This window comes from Schistocerca cancellata, chromosome 11 (assembly GCF_023864275.1).
Source record: "Schistocerca cancellata isolate TAMUIC-IGC-003103 chromosome 11, iqSchCanc2.1, whole genome shotgun sequence".
Lineage (NCBI taxonomy): Eukaryota > Metazoa > Arthropoda > Insecta > Orthoptera > Acrididae > Schistocerca > Schistocerca cancellata.
This window is the reverse complement of record NC_064636.1, coordinates 86,356,001-86,379,639: the sequence shown is the minus strand read 5'-3', so window position 1 is coordinate 86,379,639 and position 23,639 is coordinate 86,356,001. Positions and strand designations below refer to the sequence as shown.

Here is a 23,639-nt window from a genome sequence, read left to right as displayed (position 1 = left end):
GCTGTGATAAATGCAATAAAACCAATTTTTCATGACTTAGCACAGCCACAATTGTTACGCAAACGTCTACACGGAAAGACGCAGAATCCTAATGAGAGCGTAAACAATTTGATTTGGAAAGTGAGTCCTAAAAGGGTGTTTGTAAGTATAAAAACACTGCACTTTGGCATTTATGATGCAATAGCAACCTACAACCAAGGGAACAGTGTGAAGTGTGAAGTTCTGAAGGCATTAGGATTTACAGCTGGGGTGAACACTGTATGAGCACTAAGAAATATTGACAGAGAAAGGATAAGAGGAGCAGAAAGAAGAGAAAGGCATATGAAGTATGATGGAACAACAGGACAGAAAAGAAGACAGAAGAGGAAGCTTTTGGAGGATGAAGAAGAAGACCCTGATAATCCATCCTATAATGCAGGAATGTATTGAGAAACTTTGATAACCATTTCCCGTAAATTAGAATTTTTCGAATATAAGGAACATTTTCTCAAAATCCACTCAAGCTAGAGAGATGAAATTTTTATACAGCACTCCTAGTGGTCAAACTTACATTGTAACACAGCCATTTGGCAATATGTTCAGTAGTTTCATTTCAGTTTAATTATAAAGCAATTATTTGTAAAAAAAAAATTTGGGTCATTAATAAAAAAAAAATAATCGGAAGGAAACTAGAAAAGATACTCCAAAATCCCTCTGTCATAACTGCAATACTAAACCACTCTATATGCAAAAAAAAAAAAAAAAAATTCAAATTTTTCTATTTGGTAGTTTATTCATAAATGTTCCTCAAACTTAGTGATTTTAACATGGGCAGCAAAGGCACCTCCGGCTCCCCTTAAACGGGTTCATCACCTGCAGTGGGGCATTCTCGTTGTCACCTCCCCCCATTCTCCGCTTCTTTCCATCGTCTGCAGCCTAGGGGCCTAGTAAGACACACACTGATCTGAAGCCTAAGGATTTTGATCCTGCTCCTCCTCCACCTCCTTTCCCACTGACTAAAAGACATGGCCTCACCTCCACTGCTGTCAATGGATCCCCGATGCCTCAGACTTTGTGCCCTTCCAACCTTCCAGCAGAGTCAGCGGCATTGGCACTGCATCCTTTGGTGATCCATCCATCTCCTGCTGGGTTCTGCAATGGCATCTGCCATTCTGCATTAGAGTTTTCAGCCAAAACCTGGCCACTTTCGAGCATACACAGCTTTTTTACCGAGTGAGGTAGTTACAGGGTTATTACAAATGATTGAAGCGATTTCATAGCTCTACAATAACTTTATTATTTGAGATATTTTCACAATGCTTTGCACACACACATACAAAAACTCAAAAAGTTTTTTTAGGCATTCACAAATGTTCAATATGTGCCCCTTTAGTGATTCGGCAGGCATCAAGCTGATAATCAAGTTCCTCCCACACTCGGCGCAGCATGTCCCCATCGATGAGTTCAAAAGCATCGTTGATGCGAGCTCGCAGTTCTGGCACGTTTCTTGGTAGAGGAGGTTTAAACACTGAATCTTTCACATAACCCCACACAAAGAAATCGCATGGGGTTAAGACGGGAGAGCATGGAGGCCATGACATGAATTGCTGATCGTGATCTCCACCACGACCGATCCATCGGTTTTCCAATCTCCTGTTTAAGAAATGCCGAACATCCTGATGGAAGTGTGGTGGAGCACCATCCTGTTGAAAGATGAAGTCGGCACTGTCAGTCTCCCGGCCGTAAACTTTAAACCGTGAGACTGCACAAAACGCGTTAACTTTTGGTGAATTGCAAATTTACTGCACGAATGCGTGAGGATTCTCTACCGCCCAGATTCGCACATTGTGTCTGTTCACTTCACCATTAAGAAAAAATGTTGCTTCATCACTGAAAACAAGTTTCGCACTGAACGCATCCTCTTCCACGAGCTGTTGCAACCGCGCCGAAAATTCAAAGCGTTTGACTTTGTCATCGCGTGTCAGGGCTTGTAGCAATTGTAAACGGTAAGGCTTCTGCTTTAGCCTTTTCCGTAAGATTTTCCAAACCGTCGGCTGTGGTACGTTTAGCTCCCTGGTTGCTTTGTTCGTCGACTTCCGCGGGCTACGCGTGAAACTTGCCCGCACGCGTTGAACCGTTTCTTCGCTCACTGCAGGCCGACCCATCGATTTCCCCTTACAGAGGCATCCAGAAGCTTTAAACTGCGCATACCATCGCCGAATGGAGTTAGCAGTTGGTGGATCTTTGTTGAACTTCGCCCTGAAGTGTCGTTGCACTGTTATGACTGACTGATGTGAGTGCATTTCAAGCACGACATACGCTTTCTCGGCTCCTGTCGCTATTTTGTCTCACTGCGCTCTCGAGCGCTCTGGCGGCAGAAACCTAAAGTGCGGCTTCAGCCGAACAAAACTTTATGAGTTTTTCTATGTATCTGTGGTGTGTCGTGACCATATGTCAATGAATGGAGCTACAGTGAATTTATGAAATCGCTTCAATCATTTGTAATAGCCCTGTAGTATCCCCACCAGCGGCCATCACAAAGGAGGCAGACGAGCTGGCACGGGTAGCATTGTGGAACAGTTTGGAAACCTGCCGTACAAGCAATGCGTTGTATGGGCAGATGTGGTGACAGAGGTGTTCACCTGAGGGCAGCAGTAAGCGAGATGGGCCAGTGCTTACATTGAGTTCAATTACTGTGCTACTGTGAACCTTGCATTGTGCATCATGCTGATGCTATTACCAAGTGCTCAGTTGACAGCCACCCTTACCAGTTTCTCACAGAGTTATCTCCGTGCGTGTCTCTATGAGGTTTTGGACTTTCTGTTTCCCATATATTGAGTTTCACAAGTTTTAATTTCCTCTCACAAGTTTCTGTTCGCCGGTTATTATCGAGCAACTGTCAGCCCGTGAAGTACCTCTGCCTACAGTGTAGTGTAGTGGTGTTGTCACACCAGTGCTGATACTAAAGTTCCGAGTAAGGATCAATGTGACATTCAGTAATGAATGTGGTATTCAGACAGTTTCTTAGTCTGAGAAAGACCGATAACATACTGATCCACTCAATTTTTCACATTATTCTTTACATATACAGGAGAATTTGTATTTTCTTAGTTCTGTGGACTTCTTTAACAAATGTTACACAAGAAATAAAGAAGTGGGATGGGTACCAAATTCCGGTTATATATTGTTTTTACACCAAGTGCAGGACTCGAGAATGTCATCTATCATTTATATTCTCTGGGGAAAGATTTTGGTAAAAATGATTACGTAATGATAATTGGGGGAGAGGAGTGGGGACAGTTTGGACCACACAAATGTGGGTGGCATAGGGCACATCTCTGAGGATGCTCCTCACATTAATGTGAAGATTGTCAGTTTTTAGTAATATTCCTGAATGAGGAATTTTGTTGAATGTGTGGGACTTTTTAAGGCTTTTCATAGCATTGGAATAAATGAATGAATTTTCAGAAGCAATCAGTATAAACAGAGCATTGTCTATCCAATATTCATGAGTTCCCATATTCTCTCATAGGTGTTGAATAACTGTAGACACACTAGAAGTAGTTAGTGGGGATAACAAAAAACAAACAGCAGCTTCAAGAGAACAAATAGTAATGTCCAAATGAATTTAACTTGAATTAAAAACAATCTTGGTTATGACTTATTTTCTTATTAACAATGTGTTTTTCATCTTCAAAGGGCATCTTCAGATTATCTACAGGGATGATAAATAAGAAAATATTATGGTATGGGCCTAGCTTGCACAATTCTGAATGTGCATTAGGATTTGCTCTGACCTTAAAATTTTCTTTTTATAACATATTAAAAACAATGAAATGGCTCTTTGCTAGGCTGAAGCATGTGACAAATCAGAAGGACCTGCAGAGACCTTTTCCAACATCTTAAAAACCATAAAACTGTTATCTGCTAAGCTGAAGCACATGCTGAATCACATGATCCTGCAGAGACATAGTCAGAAACAACTAAAATAATGTCATGTAACTGTTGGATGGAACACTAAATAAATGATAAAAAGGATGAAGACATACCTTAATGAAGTTGTACCAGCAGGCCAGAATGGTGCAATTGTAGGACTACACTCACACAGAAACATAATACACAGTGCTGCTGCTGTAACTTCATCGCAGGAACGTCAAGCATCAAGTGGGCACATAGGCAAGCAATGGAACGAGGCATGAATACAATGTCTGCAAAGGAAGTACATAGGCATGTAATTAAGCAGTTACAATTAATCAGAACACAGTCACAAATAAAGCAACCAAGAAATTTCACCAAGTAGATAAAATAGTAACATCTGCTGTAACTAGTAAATAAAAGCGTAAGGTAACAATCAAAGATGGGTGTCATCCCAGTAACTGTGGATAAAAGAAATTCTTGAAACAGCAAGTCCCAACTTGACTTTAAAAGTACAATGTCTAGGAATGAAACATTTTGGTGGTGGTGGTGGTGGTGGTGGTGGTGGTGGTGGTGGTGGTGGTGGGGGGGGGGGGGATTAATATAACCGAAACAAAACCCATTAGAAGAGCATAACCAAATTTATGTAAATATTTTAAACACTGACATCATTGAATTATAGTTGTGGTTCCTACTAGTGAGCTGATCATTCAGCAATTGTCTGCCAGCTGCACATGTCTGCTTAAGGATTTCCAGCTCTCCCAATAAGTCAAGCTCTTCACCTTTTCACACACAATGTTGAATGGCATTCCAGTCCGAGCTGTAAGAGATGATGGTCATGTCTGCATTAGGTGGGCTTGCTTGTGTGAATATGTGTGTTGTATAAGTTCCCTTTTGTTGTGCCTGACTGGACCTGACAGTAATATCTTTACGGTGAGTAGCAACCTATCTTTTCCTTACATTATTAAGAGAAAGTTTGTGAAAGAGCTTTAGCATCTGATGCATCAGAACTTCAAAAAAATATATGGTAGAAATTCTTGTCAATTATTTAACAAGAAATTCACAACATTCCAGTCACAGAGTTTAGGATTTAAGAACAAAGAATTTCACCTTCATACACATCAGAGACAACGGCAAAAGTGTAGCCACATACAGGGTTATTACAAATGATTGAAGCGATTTCACAGCTCTACAAGAACTTTATTATTTGAGATATTTTCACAATGCTTTGCACACACATACAAAAACTCAAAAAGTTTTTTTAGGCGTTCACAAATGTTCGATATGTGCCCCTTTAGTGATTCGACAGACATCAACCCGATAATCAAGTTCCTCCCACACTCGGCGCAGCATGTCCCAATCAATGAGTTCGAAAGCATCGTTGATGCGAGCTCGCAGTTCTGGCACGTTTCTTGGTAGAGGAGGTTTAAACACTGAATCTTTCACATAACCCCACAGAAAGAAATTGCATGGGGTTAAGTCGGGAAAGTGTGGAGGCCATGACATGAATTGCTGATCATGATCTCCACCACGACCGATCCATCGGTTTTCCAATCTCCTGTTTAAGAAATGAAGAAATGGCGAACATCGTGATGGAAGTGCGGTGGAGCACCATCCGGTTGAAAGATGAAGTCGGCGCTGTCGGTCTCCAGTTGTGGCACGAGCCAATTTTCCAGCATGTCCAGATACACGTGTCCTGAAACATTTTTTTCGCAGAAGAAAAAGGGGCCGTAAACTTTAAACCGTGAGACTGCACAAAACACGTTAACTTTTGGTGAATTGCGAATTTACTGCACGAATGCGTGAGGATTTCTACCGCCCAGATTTGCACATTGTGTCTGTTCACTTCACCATTAAGAAAAAATGTTGCTTCATCACTGAAAACAAGTTTCACACTGAACGCATCCTCTTCCATGAGCTGTTGCAACCGCGCCGAAAATTCAAAGCGTTTGACTTTGTCATAGGTTGTCAGGGCTTGTAGCAATTGTAAACGGTAAGGCTTCTTCATCGACTTCCGCGGGCTATGCGTGAAACTTGCCCGCACGCGTTCAACCGTTTCTTCGCTCACTGCAGGCCGACCCATTGATTTCCCCTTACAGAGGCATCCAGAAGCTTTAAACTGCGTATACCATTGCCGAATGGAGTTAGCAGTAGGTGGATCTTTGTTGAACTTCGTCCTGAAGTGTCGTTGCACTGTTATGACTGACTGATGTGAGTGCATTTCAAGCACGACATACGCTTTCTCGGCTCCTGTCGCCATTTTGTCTCACTGCGCTCTCGAGCGCTCTGGCGGCAGAAACCTGAAGTGCGGCTTCAGCCGAACAAAACTTTATGAGTTTTTCTATGTATCTGTAGTGTGTCGTGACCATATGTCAATGAATGGAGCTACAGTGAATTTATGAAATCATTTCAATCATTTGTAATAGCCCGGTGGGGAGGGGGGGGGGGCGGGGAGAGGGGGGTAAGGAACCAAACAAGGTCATCAGTCCGTCAATCCAAGAGTGGTGGATCCAAAAGTAGAGACGTCCACAAAGAACATTTTCTGATCTTGTCAGGAGATTCATAACAGTAAAAGCGAGAAGACAAAAACCATAATGGACATATTTTGTATTGTCAACAACGAAAGTAAGATGAAGGAGATAAGGAAGTTGAAACTCTCCCAACCAATATGACATTGATTGTTGTTAACCATAACAACAGCCTAACTTTACTTTTGATGTGACTGCAACCAGAGTGCAGCTGCTCAACAATTTTCACACAACGATAATAGGTTTTACTAATGCCAAATGTTTTACACTGTTGGACTTATATATTCTGTTTAGACGCATTTCTAATTATGGTTAATCTCATCACAGGTCCATATTTTTTATATTAAATCACATGCTATAACAATGGTTAACACACACAATCCTCACTGAAATCCAATCAGTGACCAGTGCGGTTGACACAAACATGAATATTCAGCACACTGTAAGCATTTAAAACACTTGTCAAAAATATCATTTTGTCACAGATCAGTAATGTTTCTGCTGAGGGTCAATCCATGGCAATGGGGACTCACTCAGCTGGTACAACACAACATGCAGCTGACAGCTCTGCCCAGACTCAAGAGTCAACTGACACTTCATTCCCTTGGCACTAGTGGCACTTGACAATCAATTTTGCCTACCATCGACCTGTGTGAGGCAAAAATGTGTTACTCATTGGTCAATCTCTCTCATCCATTGCATCAAGAACATCCACTACTGAAGAAAGTGCGACACCCAGAATAGAAAACTAAGTGCGGCCGAATGGAGGCAAACCAAATATAAAAGTCATCAAAACAGAGTAAAACGAGCATGAAGGCATAGCCTGGTCAAGAATGTAGGACTGGGAACCACCTATACCTAGCCAGTGCGAAACACCACATCTCAAAAAACACCATTCCCCAGCTCCAAAGGTAGGTTAAAACCTTATAACTGAGAATAAAAACCACCTTCGCAGAGAAAACAGAAAACCGGTTCAACAATCTGTGAATTGTTCGGCAAGATCACAATATTAGAGGCAATGAGTTTGGAAGTCCATAGTTTGCACGGAGGGCAAAAGGAAGGAGGCATTCCACCAAGATATGAGAGACTGACTGTAATACTACACAACAACAATGTTAGGGTGGCTTGTTACTACAGGTTAACCTGGTATAACTGATGCAGAGATGACATACGACTGTGGATTCCTTCTGGGAGAAGCAGAAAGAAGAGTACGATTCTTCAGTAGCCTCCTCGACTGTGCAGTGTTTAATCGATGGGGGAATAGCCCACCAGATGTCATTCCATTTCTGAGTGAGCAGAGATCTCACGTCCACCCGCAAATCCACACCAGGGTGCCTATTCTGCATCTTTCCGCCAGTGTGCTGATCGTTTCAGTACTCAAGAGCACCGAATGGTCTAGTACTCGAATTAGAGCCCCTGCATTATTCAGTATGCATTTCGAGAGTGATACCGTTTGAGTCTAGAGAACTGAAGCGCTGTTGTCGGTTTGCGTCACACAAGCCAATCAAAAGCAAACGGCCACAGATCCGCACACGCGCACTGCAGCGTGCACAGCGCCACGAACACAAAGTGACTAGCAGGCAACACAGGTGCGCTATTCTTCGAAGTACTGAAAATTCCATTTACGTTGCCATAATGCATTACGCCGCATTCCATCCAGCTGACGTGCCCACCTTCATTGCCCTTGCGTCCTCCTTAATAGTATCACGCACAGTATATCCATTTCCATGATTCTCAGCTGTAATGTACAGAAATGTTTACAGTTTCCCTGACTGCATGTTTCCATGCACGCATAATAACGATAGTGTATTTGACTGTATTCTGCAGATTGTCTACAATGCTGCATTATGTCGTCTTATTCTCATTCACACTGACGTCGTGTTTTGGATTTTACATTTCGGAAAATGAGTTAGGAATAGTGCGTAGTACCACATTGTACTAATACATCTATAAAAATACCTGAAAAATTGATTCTGAGAGTTTCAAAGAATGAGAAGATCAATAGAATGTGGTTATAACTCGCTCCTAGAGATCCAGGTGATTAAGTAGTCCACTTCCCTATATGATACATCAACGATTTTGGTCTTAAAAACAAAACTGAAAAAACACATTTTCGAGAGCTCCTGCAGTTCGTCGAAGTTTATAACATGCACCTCACGAATGAAAATGTTTTGTATATGGTGCTACAGTCTAAAAATATTACACAGAGATCTTTCATTTCTGTCTACTGTTGTTGAGGATTCGATCGCAGATAAATACTTGTGACAAGCAAGATTATGAAGATGACTGCTGCTAGTTACATTCCCAGTAATTTAAGTTGTGCTCTTAGATTCCTGTCCAACGGCATGCTCGGAAATCGCTACATATTCGGAAAAAATGGTGAATTATTTCTGACAAGAAAAAAATATAAAGGTCACTGTTGGTTGTTTCACTCACAGCAATTTCATCTCTAGCAATTTCATATTTCATTTTTTAAACAGACAGAAATCATGAAATCATTACTTACATGTAACTAATAACGAATATTGCATAAAAATCTTAACTTACATGAATAACAATGTCTCAGAACATGTTGCATACGTGAGGGGGGGGGGGGGGGGGGGGACCCTTGGCCCAATTCCTGTACTATTGCAAAAGAGGAACGTAGACCATAGACTGACTTCGTTGCCAAATGGTACTGCGTAAGTCATAAATAGTTTGGAAGGTTTCCAATATTAGGCTTCACATAATTGCTTTCCATTGTTACTGGAAAATTGTAAACACATTTCAATAATTACAAACAAAACCATTCGTGGGGAAAAGTACACAAAGTCACTAGTAACCTCAGTTCACACTCATGCAATATACGTAAGCAGAGCCCATGCCTAGATATTTAATGATCTTTAAACTCTTATTTGCATAACAGTAACACCTATTTTGAGAAAATATTGACCGAAAACATTTTTTTTTATGTAATAATTCATAGTAACAACCTAACGTAACTATATTTCTAACAATGGAAAATAGTCTATTATGAACTCACTTTGCAACCAGATGTGTCCTCTGGCGATTCTTTAGTACCGATCGGTATCAATGATACAGAATAGGGCCCCTGGTGTCAGCAAAGCAAATGGGGAGCAAGTAAGTATTTCTCTAGCCAAACAGTCAGCCTGTTCATTCCCCAGGAGAGCTACACGACTTGACACACAGAGAAAGGCGACTGAGCAGGCTGCACGACAGGTCAGCGAGAAGGTCACAAATAGCAGAGACCGAAGGGTGGCAAGAATACCTTTGGTCAATAGTCTAGAGACTGCTCATTGAGTCAGTACAATTAAACATACTCAACGGAGGCCCACTGAATAAAGTGGAGGGCTCTGCTCATGGCTGTCAGCTATGCTGCAAGCACACTACTTGGTGCCACCAGCAAATGGCGTTCCATACCAGCAGCCTGTGGTCTACGGGTAGCGTCTTTGACTAGTGACCAAAAATTCCTCGGTCCTGGGTTTGACACACGCCACCGCTTAAATTCTGATTAATAATCAGTATTTGGCACAGAAGACTTCTGGCATAACAAGTCACCCTCATTCTGCCAACGGCCTTGTCAAAGAGAGCGGAGGGGCGGACAGAGGTTCAGGGCACTCTCTTGTCCTTGGTGTGGGAAACTGCCCCTAAAGGCAAAAGAATCAGCAATGATCAACAGCATGAAGATGCAGAGGTAACAGAAACCAATGCATTAAAGACACATAATGTGTATCCACAGGACATGTGGCCTGTAACTGAAGAAGTGTCATGATCTCTCCAGTGGAAAAAGATTCCAGAATAGTCCCCAATTCGGATCTCAGGGAGGGGAGTGCCAAGGGGGAGGTGACCATGAGAAAAAGACTGGATAATCAATGAAAGGATACTGTTCTGTGAGTTGGGGCGTGGAGTGTCAGAAGCTTGAATGTCGTAGGAAGGCCAGAAAATCTGAAAAGGGAAATGCAAAGGCTCAATCTAGATATAAAAGGGGTCAGTGAAATTAAATGGAAAGAAGACAAGGATTTGTGGTCAGATGAGTATAGGGTAATACCAACAGCAGCAGAAAATGGTGTAACAGGCATAGGATTCACTATGAATAGGAAGGTAGGGCCGAGAGTGCGTTACAGTGAACACTTCAGTGATAGGGTTTTTCTTAGCCGAATCAACAGCAAACCAACACCGACAACAATAGTTTATGCACACATGCTGACATCACAAGCTGAGGATGAAGAGACAGAGAAAGTATAAAAGGATATTGAGGTGCTAATATAGTACATAAAGGGAGATGAAAATCTAACAGTCCCTGGGGGACTGGAATGCCATAGTAGGGGATGGAGTAAAAGAAAAGGTAACAGGAGAATATGGGCTTGGGACAAGGAATGAGGGAGGAGAAAAATTAATTGAGATCTGTAATAAATTTCAGCTAGTAACAGTGAATACTCTGTTCAAGAATCACAAGAGGAGGAGGTATCCTTGGAAAAGACCAGGTGATACTGGAAGATTTCAGTTATATTACATCACGGTCAGAGATTCCGAAACTGGATACTGGACAGTAAAGTATACCCAGGAGCAGATACGGTCTCAGATAACGATGTAATAGTGATGAAAAGTAGGTTGGAGTTCAAGAGATTAGTCAGGAAGAACCAATATGCAAAGAAGTGGGATTCAATAAAGGGCAATCACAGAAGCTGGAAAGAAAAAAATAGGTACCAAAAAGGTAACTGCAAAGAAACCATGGGTAACAGAAGAAATACTTCAGTTGATCAATGAAGGAAGGAAGTACAAAGATGTTCATGGAAATTCAAGAATACAGAAATTCAAGTCACTGAGGAAGGAAATAAATACGAAGTGCAGGGAAGCTAAGACAAAATGGCTGTATGAAAAATATGAAGAAATCGAAAAAGAAATAATTGTCGGAACAACTCACTCAGCATACAGGAAAGTCAAGACAATCTTCGGTGATGCAAAAAGCACGAGTGACAACATTAAGAGTGTGATGGGAATTTCACTGTTAAATGCAGAGGAGAGAGCAGATGGGTGGAAAGAGCACATTGAAGGCCTCTATGAGTGGGAAAATTTGTGAGATGTGATAGAAGAAGACACAAAGGTCAGTTTAGAAGAGACAGGTGATCCAATTTTAGAATCAGAATTTAAGGGAGCTTTGGTAGACTTAAGATCAAATAATGCAGAAGGGATTGATAACATTCCATCAGAACTTCTAAAATCATTGGGAGAAGTTGCAACAAAACGACTATTCATGTTGGTGACATATCACCTTACTTTCGGAAAAATATAATCCCCACAATTTCCAAGACTGCAAGAGCTGACAAGTACAAGAATCATCACACAATCAGCTTAACAGCTCCTGCATCCAAGTTGATAAGAAGAATAATATACAGAAGAATGGAAAAGAAAATTGAGGATGTGTTAGATGACAGTCAGTTTGGCTAAAGGAAAAGTAAAGGTACCAGGGAGGCAATTCTGACATTGCGGTTGAAATTGGAAGGAAGACTAAAGAAAAATCAAGACACGTTCACAGGATTTATCAACCTGGAAAAAGCATTAGACACTGTAAAATGGTGCAAGATGTTCAAAATTCTGAGAAAAATAGGAGTAAGCTATAGGGAGAGACGGATAATATACAATATGTACAAGAGCCAAGAAGGAATAATAACAGTGGATGATCAACAACAAAGTGCTCAGATTAAAAAGGGTGTAACATAGCGATGTAGTCTCCCCCCCCCCCCCCCCCCTACTGTTCAATCTGTACATCGAAGAAGCAATAAAGGCAATAAAAGAAAGCTTCAGGAGGGGAATTAAAATTCAAGGTGAAAGGATATCAATGATATGATTCACTGATGACATTGCTATCCTAGTGAAAGTGAAGAAGAATTAAATGATATGCTCAATGGAATGAACAATCTAATGAGAACAGAATATGGATTGAGAGTAAATTGAAGAAAGATGAAAGTAATGAGAAGTAGCAGAAATGAGAGCAGTGAGAAACTTAGCATCGGGATTGATGGTCATGAAGTACATGAAGCTAAGGAATCCTGCTGCCTGGGCAGCAAAATAACCAATGATGGACAGAGCAAGGAGGACATCACAAGCATACTAACCCTCAAAAAAAGGGCATTTTTGGCCACGGGAAGTATACTAGTATCAAACATAGGCCTTAATTTGAGGAAGAAACTTCTGATAATGTACATCTGGATAACAGCATTGTACGGTAGTGAGACATGGACTGTTGGGAAACCAGAACAGAAAAGAATCGAACCATTTGAGACGTGGTGCTGCATGCGAATGTTGAAAATTAGGTGGACTGATAAGGTAAGGAATGAGGAGGTTTTGCACAGAATCGGAGAGGAAAGCAATATGTGGATAACACTGACAAGGAGATGGGGCAGTACGGTAGGACATCTGTTACGACATCATGACTTCCATGGTAGCAGAGGGAGGTGTAGAGGGCAAAAATTGTAGAGGAAGACAGAGATTGGAATACGTACAGCAAATAATTGAGGATGTAGGTTCCAAGTGCTACTCAGAGATGGTTCAAAATGGCTCTGAGCACTATGGGACTTAACATCTGAAGTCATCAGTCCCCTAGAACTTAGAACTACTTAAACCTAACTAACCTAAGGACATCACACACATCCATGCCCGAGGCAGGATTCGAACCTGCGGCCGTAGAGGTCACACGGTTCCAGACTGTAATGCCTAGAACCGCACGCCCACACCGGCCGGCGCTACTCTGAGATGAAGAGGTTGACACAAGAGAGGAATTCATGGTGGACCGTATCAAACCAGACGGAATACTGATGCTCCCCCCCCCCCCCCTCACCCCCCCACCCCAAAAAATAAATAAATAAACAGCAGCAGAAGATGTAGAAGTGTACCTGTCTGATCTGATTCATAGTTTTAGAGCCATCTGTGTAAAAAATGGTAGCATTCTGAACTTTTGAAGAAATTGACATAATAGATGCTATGAGGTCATGGGAGTAACCAAGAGCAGTAGAAGAGATCAATCATAAACCACGGTCTAGGCACCATCCAAGGGTGAGTGCATGAGAAAACACAAGGAGCGTAGTCCTGGGAGGGGAGATGGAGATCTTGGGAGAGGAAAGGAACACACATTCCAATTGGCAATCCCACCCAAGGGCAGGAATTAGAATGAAAACACCCCTTGTACATAAAGAGGTGGGATATGTGGGATGGTCAAGGAATTGTCAAATGGTGATTGCACAGGAGACCAAGAGCTGGTACAATCAAATCTGAAGAGGGAAGATCCCACTTCGGTAAGGAGACTGCATAAGGGACTAGTCCGAAAGGGACCAGTGCCAGATGCATGCCGTGACGGTGGACTGGGTGCAACATTTTCAAAGCTGAACGGGCCACTGAGCCATAAACCTGGCAACAATGTCCATTTGGGATGAAACCAGCGCCTGGTAAATATGGAAAAGATGGGTAAGAGAAGCACGATCTGCACCCCAAGATGTGTGAGCAAGAAAGAAGAGAGTGTTAAGCTTCCCCCTGCAGTTAGTCCACAGAAGATAAATATAGGGCAGGCAAGTCAGATTTTTATCAAAAAGAAGAGCCAAGAAATTGGACTGTGCTAAAACACTCAGGTGCTGGGTAACTAAGTCAGAATGGATAACAGTACATCAGAAATGTATGACCCATGATTTTGTAGGAGAGTTAGAAACCATGGGAAACAGGCCATGTAGAGGCCTGCTAGACGGCACCTTAGACCTAGCATTCAGCATAAGTTATTGTGTGGGAGATGTACCAAAGGCAGAAATCAACAACATACAATGCAGGGTGACTAGTGGCCCAACAAAGGTTGCTAGCCCATTGTTGGCAGTGAGGAAGAGAACGACAATCAACACAGAGCCACGGGATTCCATTCTCTTGGCTCTGTGAGAAGCTGAGTGAAGTGGCAGCTCTAACTTGGAACAACTGGCGGGACGAAAACTAACATATAAAAATCAGTAGGGGGCCTCGAAAGCCCCAGTCGTGGAGGGTGAGTAAAATGTGGTAACCCTAAGTGGTGTCATATGCCTTATGTAGGTCAAAAAAGACTGAAACAAGGTGTTGGCATTTATAAATGCCTGTCAGATTGCTTTTTTCAACATAAGCAGATGGTCGGTTGTGGCTCATCCCTCCAGAAAATAACACTGATAGGGGGACAAAAGGTCCTGAATTCAAGAAACCATCATAAACTGCAGGCAATCGTCCTTTCAAGCAGCTTACAGAGCACATCAGTCATGCTAACCAGCCTGTAACTGTCAAGAGACATTGGGTTCTTGCTCGAGTTGAGGATCGGGCAATTACACTAGCTCGTCATCGTGAGGGGAAGGCACCTCGGAGCCAAATCTGGCCTCTGTGGAACTTTCAGGTGCTGGAACACCTAACTGTAAATAAAATTGAGGCCTGGATCTGTGTTGTAGGATGAGGAACGAATGTGAAGTAGTTCTCAGTCAGTGGAGGGTTCATTATAGGATTCAGATTGGCAGGGAGTTCAAACTGATGGGGAGTGAAACTTAAGGGGCAGTCTTGAACTTGTCACTTCTGCTGCAGGGATAGACCGAGGAAGCCAATAATGTTGTTAAGTAGGTCACAAGGTATTCTGCAAGAATCAATGAACCAGTACAAAGACGATTCTGTAAGACAAAATCCAGAATAGTTGTTGATTGTTGGTGGCCCGTAAGACTATAGAGTTAGCCCACTCCCAAAATGAAGAGGCATATGTCTCCAAAGAGGAGACCTAGTGCTCCCAGCATTCCTTCTTACTGCATTTGATTAGATAGCGAACCTTAGCACAAAGTTGCTTAAGAGTTATAAGGTCGGTCTGTGAAGGATGATGATTCAATCATTGCACGACTCACTGGTGATTCTGAATACCCAATGTCTTTGGTCCAACACAGCACCAGCTGACAGGGGGGAGGGGACCCATAGAGAGGGGAATAGCAAATGGTTCAAATGGCTCTGAGCACTATGGGACTTAACAGCTGAGGTCATCAGTCCCCTAGAACTTAGAACTGCTTAAACCTAACTAACCTAAGGACTTCACACACATCCATGCTCGAGGCAGGATTCGAACCTGCGATTGTAGCGGTCGCGTGGTTCCAGACTGAAGCACCTAGAACCGCTCAGCCACACCGGCCGGCGGGGAATAGCATTTCCAGCTAAGGGTTGGTCGAATCTGAGACGCCTTGCACAACTTCATCAATACAATCTGATAGCTAGGTGGCGAATGTGACAGCAGAGGTGCACAAAGGCCAGATAGTTCTGTGAGGTGTCCAACATGGTAGTCAGTCTGTCTGGTGGTGGTAAGGAGATGACAGGATCACTGAAAAGTAGTCACTGTCACAAATATCACTGTGTAGGGATCAATGTAGAGAAGAGATCATTAGATCGATAGCTGAAAAGCTGTAATGGGTGGCACTGAAATGAATGTAAGAAAAACCACTGAGGAGGCACAGATGATTGTCTGAGAGAAGCTGGTCAATTATATGACCCCCACCAGATGAAGTGGTACTCCTACACAGGGGATAGTGGGTGCTGAGCAGCAGGAGAAAAAGAGGTGAAAGTTATTGGGTTAATGTGGTCAATTCAACATACCTAAGTGGTCCACCTGGAGGCAGGTACACAATGGAAATGATAATCGTAATCGCTGAGGTCATTTGCAGCTGCACTGCTACTGCCTCCATTAAGGTACAAAGGGGAACCCATTAACTGATGACATATGTACGAATCAAAGTACAGACCACTCTAGATGCCCTCTCAGGACCAGCACTGTTCCGATAGAATGTATGATAACCACGGAGCATTGGAGAATGGTCATCAGTGAAGGGCATTTCTTGGAGAGCTATGGAAACAGCACAAGAAGGGGTAGTAAAAAACCAAAAGAAATGTTGGAATTCAGAAAATATAAATCCATCCAATAAACCAAACATACTAATGAAGAAGAAGTAAGCAATATTCTGAATTCCCTGATGGATATTGAAGCAGCACACGAAGATAATATAGCACAATAAATTCAAAAACACAGTAGAAGAGAAACACAACTGGCTATAGTTACAAACACCATACAAAAAAGACATTTGTCAACTATTACAAGGGTATATCCTTACTGCTTGTAGTTAACTACATTGTTTCTGCAGCACTTCTCAGAAGAACTGAAGAACGGGTGGATGCAGAATTAGGAGAATATCAAGCTGTGTCTAAGAGAGGTAGGTCTGTACAGAGTTCAGTTTGTAATAAACTTCCTAAATCAGAAAATATGGTAACATGCCAATCATACACACAAATGTTGCAGGAAAGTTCCCGTAGAACATAAGTATCTCTGGATAAAAGGAGACCACTCTCCAAAGAGCACAAGTGTTGTGTTGTCAATAGGCACACAGAAGAGAAAGACAACTTGCTAGGTTTCAGAGTTATCCTTTGATGAGCTAGAGTAGAATTCACACACATGCACGTGCACACATACACAAGCCTATGTCCCTACACGGTGTGGCCCGACTAACAGCGCAAATGCCATATTTCGGCAGGAAGGTCTGTGGAGGGCGTAGTGTCAGATGGGGTGGGCAGAGGAAGTGTTACGCTGGAGGCAGGGAGAGAGCCTGCGGGTGTGTGACTAGCAACTCTGAGGGAGGCAGTCAGTCTGCCGACTAGTGTGCAAAAGGGAGGGGTGTCAGATATATGAGCCAGGCACGTAATGCACGACTGTAGATGCCAGTGTGTGAGCGCTGCATGCTGAAGCAATGTGGGGATGTCAGTTGGGAGGGGATGACAGGACAGAGGAAATGGAAACTGTTGGCTGGAGAGTGCAGGGAAAGTGGGTTACCTCAGCTTGAGGCCACATGGGAGTGGAGGATGTGTTAACTCCCACCTGTAGAGTTCAGAGAAGCTAGTGTCGGACAGAAGGATACAGATGGCCCACATTGTGAAGCAGCCATTGAATCTCATCATGTTGTGGTCAGCTGCATGTTGTATCACCAAGTGGTCAACTCTATTCTTCACAACAGTTAGACGGTGGGCATCCATCCTGGTGCACAGCAAGTTGATAGTCATGTTGTATGTTGTTGTGGTCTCCAGTCCAAAAACTCGTCTGATGCAGCTCTCCATGCTACTCTATCCTATGCATGCTTCTCCATCTCTGAATAACTACTGCAACCTACATCCTTCTGAATCTGCTTACTGTATTCATCTTTTTGTCTCCCACAACGATTTTTACTCTCCTCCTCCCACCTTGCTCCACACACACACACACACACACACACACACACACACACACACACACACACACACACAGACTCACTTCCCTCCAACATTAAACTGGTGATCCTTTGATGTCCCAAAATGTGTCCTATCTACCAATCCCTTCTTTTAGTCAAGTTGTGCCACAAGTTTCTTTCGCCCCCAATTCTCTTCAGTATCTCATCATTAGTTAGGTGATCTACTCACCCATCGTTCAGCATTCTTCTGTAGCACCAGATTTCAAAAACCTCTACTCTCTTCTTGTTTAAACTGTTTATTGTCCATGTTTCATTTCCGCACATGGCGACACTCAAGACAAATACATTCAGGAATGTTTTTCTTGCTATCACCAGTCTACATTTTATATCCTCTGTACTTTGGCCACCATCAGTTATTTTACTCGAGTGGTTTAATCTGTTTATGGGCAAGATCTATTCAGATTCGACCTGAATACTGGAATCAAGGAAGATGAAGTATTCCAGAATTCAAATCAAATCTAGAACAGCTGCCAACACAAGTAACTTAAAAGTAGATATCCTTGATGTAGTGAAGCAGCTTACAACACTTAAGAAAGGCAAGCCCTCCGGTCTGCACTGAATACCAGTCAGGTTCCTTTCATAGTATGCTGATACAATGTTGTTGTTGTTGTTGTAGTCTTCAGTCCTGAGACTGGTTTGATGCAGCTCTCCATGCTACTCTATCCTGTGCAAGCTTCTTCATCTCCCAGTACCTACTGCAACCTTCATCCTTCTGAATCTGCTTCGTGTATTCATCTCTTGGTCTCCCGCTACGATTTTTACCCTCCATGCTGCCCTCCAATACTAAATTGGTGATCCCTTGATGCCTCAGAACATGTCCTACCAACCGATCCCTTCTTCTGGTCAAGTTGTGCCATAAACTTCTCTTCTCCCCAATCCTATTCAATACCTCCTCATTAGTTACGTGATCTACCCATCTAATCTTCAGCATTCTTCTGTAGCACAACATTTCGAAAGCTTCTATTCTCTTCTTGTCCAAACTATTTACCGTCCATGTTTCGCTTCCATACATGGCTACACTCCATACAAATACTTTCAGAAATGACTTCCTAACACTTAAATCTATACTCGATGTTAACAAATTTCTCTTCTTCAGAAACGCTTTCCTTGCCATTGCCAGTCTACATTTTATATCCTCTCTACTTCGACCATCATAAGTTATTTTGCTCCCCAAATAGCAAAACTCCTTTACTACTTTAAGTGTCTCATTTCCTAATCTAATACCCTCAACATCACCCGACTTAATTCGACTACATTCCATTATCCTCGTTTTGCTTTTGTTGATGTTCAACTTATATCCTCCTTTCAAGACACTGTCCATTCCATTCAACTGCTCTTCCAAGTCCTTTGCTGTCTCTGACAGAATTACAATGTAATCGGCGAACCTCAACGTTTTTATTTCTTCTCCATGGACTTTAATACCTACTCCAAATTTTTCTTTTGTTTCCTTTACTGCTTGCTCAATATACAGATTGAATAACATTGGGGAGAGGCTACAACCCTGTCTCACTCCCATGCCAACCGCTGCTTCCCTTTCATGCCCCTCGACTCTTATAACTGCCATCTGGTTTCTGTACAAATTGTAAGTAGCCTTTCGCTCCCTGTATTTTACCCCTGCCACCTTTAGAATTTGAAAGAGAGTATTCCAGTCAACATTGTCAAAAGCTTTCTCTAAGTCTACAAATGCTAGAAATGTAGGTTTGCCTTTCCTTAATCTATTTTCTAAGATAAGTCGTGGGGTCAGTATTGCCTCACGTGTTCCAACATTTCTGCGGAATCCAAACTGATCTTTGCCGAGGTCGGCTTCTACCAGTTTTTCCATTCATCTGTAAAGAATTCGCGCTAGTATTTTGCAGCTGTGACTTGTTAAACGGATAGTTAGATAATTTTCACATCTGTCCATACCTGCTTTCTTTGGGATTGGAATTATTATATTCTTCTTGAAGTCTGAGGGTATTTCGCCTGTCTCATACATCTTGTTCACCAGATGGTAGAGTTTTGTCAAGACTGGCTCTCCCAAGGCCGTCAGTAGTTCCAATGGAATGTTGTCTACTCCCAGGGCCTTGTTTCGACTCAGGTCTTTCAGTATTCTGTCAAACTCTTCATGCAGTATCGTATCTCCCATTTCATCTTGATCTACATCCTCTTCCATTTCCATAATACTGTCCTCAAGTACATCACCCCTGTATAAACCCTCTATATACTCCTTCCACCTTTCTGCTTTCCCTTCTTTGCTTAGAAGTGGGTTTCCATCTGAGCTCTTGATATTCATACAAGTGGCTCTCTTTTCTCCAAAGGTCTCTTTAATTTTCCTGTAGGGAGTATCTATCTTACCCCTAGTGAGATAAGCCTCTACGTCCTTACATTTGTCCTCTCGCCATCCCTGCTTAGCCATTTTGCACCTCCTGTCGATCTCATTTTTGAGACGTTTGTATTCCCTTTTGCCTGCTTCATTTACTGCGTTTTTATATTTTCTCCTTTCATCAATTAAATTCAATATTTCTTCTGTTACCCAAGGATATCTACTAGCCCTAGTCTTTTTACCTACTTGATCCTCTGCTGCCTTCACTACTTCATCCCTCAGAGCTACCCATTCTTCTTCTACTGTATTTCTTTCCCCCATTCCTGTCAATTGTTCCCTTATGCTCTCCCTGAAACTCTGTACAACCTCTGGTTCTTTCAGATTATCCAGGTCCCATCTCCTTAAATTCCCACCTTTTTGCAGCTTCTTCAGTTTTAATCTACAGTTAGTAACCAATAGATTGGGGTCAGAGTCCACATCTGCACGTGGAAATGTCTTACAATTTAAAACCTGGTTCCTAAATCTCTGTCTTACCATTATATAATCTATCTGATACCTTCTAGTATCTCCAGGAATCTTCCATGTATACAACCTTCTTTAATGATTCTTGAACCAAGTGTTAGCTATGATTAAGTTATGCTCTGTGCAAAATTCTACCAGATGGCTTCCTCTTTCATTTCTCTCCCCCAATCCATATTCACCTACTATGTTTCCTTCTCTCCCTTTTCCTACTGTCGAATTCCAGTCACCCATGACTATTAAATTTTCGTCTCCTTTCACTACCTGAATAATTTCTTTTATCTCATCATACATTTCATCAATTTCTTCATCATCTGCAGAGCTAGTTGGCATATAAACTTGTACTACTGTATTAGGCATGGGCTTCGTGTCTATCTTGGCCACAATAATGCGTTCACTATGCTGTTGGTAGTAGCTTACCCGCACTCCTATTTTTTTATTCATTATTAAACCTACTCCTGGATTACCCCTATTTGATTTTGTATTTATAACCCTGTATTCACCTGACCAAAAGTCTTGTTCTTCCTGCCACCGAACTTCACTAATTCCCACTATATCTAACTTCAACCTATCCATTTCCCTTTTTAAATTTTCTAACCTGCTGATACAATAGCTTCATATTTACAATCACATACAACCACCTGCTCGTAGACAGATCTGTACCTAAAGACTGGGAAGTTGCACACAGACCATGCCAATAAGAAATAGGAGAAATCCGCTGAATTACAGACCCATATCACTAACGTTGATTTGCAGTAGGACTTTGGAGCATACACTGCATTCAATCATTATGTCATCTCAAAAAAATCAATTTATTGACAAATGCCATACACACGTTCAGAAAATATCAATTTTGTGAAACAGAACTAGCTCTTTATTTTCATGAAGTAATGAGTGCTACTGACAGGAAATGTCAAATTAATTCCATATTTTTAGATTCCAGAAAGCCTTTGACACCATTCCTCCAAGCGGTTTCTAATTAAATTGCGTGCCTGTGAAGGGTCACCTCAGTTGTGTGATAGGGTTCATGATTTCCTGTCAGAAAATTCGCAGTTCGTAATAACTGACAGTAAGTCATCGAGTAAAACAGACATAACATCTAGCCGTGTCCGAGGAAGTGTAAAAGTCCCTCTGTTGTTCTTGACCTACAAAACAATTTTGGAGACAATCTGAGCAGTCCTCTTAGATTGTTTGCAGATGATGCTGTTATTTACCATCACGCAATGTCATCAGATGATCAAAATGAATTGCAAAATTATTTAGACATGATATCTGATCTGTATGGTGTAAAATGTGGCAACTGACTCTAAATCACGGAAATTGTGAAGTCATCCACATGATCACTAAAAATAATCTGCTAAATTACAGTTACACAATAAATCATACAAATCTAAAGGCCGTAAACTCGACCAGATACTTAGGGATTATAATTATGAATAACTTAAATTGGAATGCTGACATAGATAATGCTGTGGGAGAAGCATACCAAAGACTGCAATATACTGGCAGAACACTTAGAAAGTACGACAGGTCTACTAAAGAGACTACTAATCCATGCTTGTCTGTCACGAAATAGGGGAGACAGTGCCACGGATACAATACACAAATTGGGGTGGCAATCATTAAAACAAAGGCATTTTTTGTTGTGGTATGACCTTCTCATGTGTTGTGTGCATAGTTCCGCGTAGTCAGCGCGTACACAACTTTCCCACTTGAGCGCGCCCCGCTAAGCACAACAGCGCAGGCGCAGCGGTCTTCCATCTCAGCACTACGAGATGGCGCTGCCTTAGAGACGGACCAAATTCTGCTTCTGCCGATCCATGTATTAATACGTAACGCAGCCAATGAGATTGCTGCTAACGTAGAACCTTTTCTCCTCGCGGATCTCACTCGGGCAGTGATACCTGAACGCGCAAGGTATTATAACGAGTGTACAGACCTCCGATTAGTCAGTCTCCATTTGTCTGCACCAGTCTGTACCAGTCTGCATTTGTCTGCATTTGTCTGCATCAGTCTGCATCAGTCTGTACCAGTCTATACCAGTCTATAGTCAAGTTTCAGTCTGCGCCTAAGAAGTTTATCATATTCCTGTACATAGCCATGAAGATAAATGTATAGACAATTTGTCAAGTATCAGAGATATGTGAGAATAAGATTAACGTACCAACACCAAAGGAACTTCAGATTGACAATTGTAAATAGCATCCAGAATGAAGTTATGTAATGTCTATGCTTTTTATTATTTTAATAAATGTGTGTGAAAATTAATCAAGTTCTGTTTTAAGTTGGTCACCGTCAATCTGCTACTACAAGCGTGCTATTGGCATTTCTATCGTCTGACCTAACGGCAGAAGATAAACATGCCACAATAAGACCACGAGACATATTGCTGACACTCACCTACTTCGTTAGAGCGACAAGTCAAATAATCTGATGGTGTGTGTACCAAAGGTCTTACAGTACACACACCACATCATGAAATTTCAATAACCAACTTTCTCCTCAGAGTGTGAAAATATTGACTGGCACCCATGCTATATAAGCAGCAATGATCATCGTAATAAAATAAGAGATGGCAGAGCTAACACAGAAAGATTTAAGTCTCCATTATTTCCTTGCATTGTTCAAGAGTGGAAAAATAGAGAAATAGCTTAAAGGTAGTTTGACGAACACTCTGCCAGACATTTAATTGTGAATTATAGAGTAATCGTGTAGATGTAGATATAGGTGTTTGTTGCACAACAATGCCCCAGCACACAAAAGCAACATCATATGTGATTTCCTGTCTCAAACATGTACTGTGGTACTTGAACACCCTCCTTACTTCCCTGATTTATCACTGCACGAATTCCGCTTATTTCCAAATGGGATATGACACCAAAAGGAAAGCATTTTGACATAATTTCAGATATGTAAGAGGCTATGACCACAGTACTGTAGGAAATTTCAAGCACTGAACATCAGTTTTTCCAACACCTCCAGCTGTGTATTGGCTGACAAGCCTATTTTGAATAAAAATTCATGTTTGCTAAAAATAAACATGATCTTGCATGTTATTTCACAACAGTCACCTTTCCTGTGGGACAGATTCTGTAAGCATCC

General features: G+C 41.9%; 1 protein-coding gene across 6 annotated transcripts in view; it reads right to left on the bottom strand.

The window, feature by feature from the left end:
• LOC126108715 (zinc finger protein 239-like) overlaps positions 1-23,639 on the bottom strand; it is an 83,693-nt gene that overhangs the window by 43,454 nt on the left and 16,600 nt on the right. For 4 of the 6 annotated variants that reach the window (XM_049914032.1, XM_049914031.1, XM_049914033.1 and 1 more), the window contains exon 3: positions 4,029-4,187. The exons of the other annotated variants lie outside the window; for them this stretch is intronic. The gene's annotated coding sequence lies outside the window, so the exon portion shown is untranslated. The remainder of the gene's footprint in view (positions 1-4,028; positions 4,188-23,639) is intronic. 6 annotated transcript variants of the gene reach the window in all.